The sequence below is a fragment of the Pagrus major genome, chromosome 22, assembly GCF_040436345.1.
Source record: "Pagrus major chromosome 22, Pma_NU_1.0".
In the NCBI taxonomy this organism is placed as follows: Eukaryota; Metazoa; Chordata; class Actinopteri; order Spariformes; family Sparidae; genus Pagrus; species Pagrus major.
In genome coordinates, this window is record NC_133236.1 from 30305504 (window position 1) to 30306744 (window position 1241).

Sequence of the window (1241 nt, forward strand, 5' to 3'; positions counted from 1 at the left end):
GAGGAAGAGTCTCCTCCTGTGTACAGAAACACTTGCAATATTAGAAGCAGCTGAAATAACTATTTACCCTGTGCACTATCACACACAAACGACTTACTCTGATAATATTCCTATTTCTATCCTCTCACTTTAGTTTAATTTATGTTGTGAAAAAGCATGTTTCATTGTAAAACTGGGGAGATTCTTTTTTGTGGTAACTGAATATGGTTTAATTATTGTGCAGTATTCACTATTGTTCAAGAACACTGACACTGTTGTTGTGATTTTATTGTACTGCTTGAACTTTTAGTTATAAAATATTGTATGTCAAATGTAATTGTTATGTTAAATATCTCGTGCATTATAAACTACTGTAGAAGACTAAGAAAGGTAATGACATGGTCACAGGGAAAATAACACCTAAACTTATTTCCAAGAATGTGTCAAACTGTCTACAGAGGATGGATTTAATGATTCACTGAGTGTAAATACTGTATTAGAGATTGTGTTTTGATGTTGCAACTTCAGTCAATCTTGAGACGGCTCGGTTTTTTTGAAGACAATAAACCTGCAGTGAACTGAAGTCTCTAGCTGGTCTCATTTCCTCTGATGCAAGGTTTTTAGTTTGTGCATGTCAGTGAGATAGCCTATAATACATGTGGCTGGCAGTCCAAAATTAATTTGGCGAGCAAGCCAGGAAAAATCTAAAAACTTAGATTCAGGGGGAATAATGAGAGCAGAGAGGAATCCTCAGTTCACTACTGTCATAAGATGAGGTTAACATAATTATCTTTGATATACAGTATTCTCCCACAGTAGCCAGAATATGGCAACAGCAACAATTAAAAGTTTTGTGTGGAGTTTCATTAGAAAAAATTTGAACATGTCAGTGTGAGATCCAAGAGAACTCCTCCTCAAACTAACTGTATTTATCTTGAAGTGTCCATGTGTTTTTTCTGCAGAGAAAGTGTTCAGTACATATTTGTCATGTAGAGCTGATGATTATTTCTTAATGTGTTGAAACGTTTCAGTATTGTTCATGTATAGCAGGGTTTCTAATCCTGGGAAGCAATCTAAATTTTTCGCTAACAGATGTCTGGTCTAACCAGCCGGCCGAGCCTTGTTGCTGAAAGCTCCGCACATTTTTGAGCCCCATATTTCTCTGAGCTGGTTACCGGGTATTTGGACTGACAGAATATGGTGCAAGCTTGGAGGAGGATGCGGTCTCAACCTGCATCATCTTCCGCCAGCTCGTGTCCAGC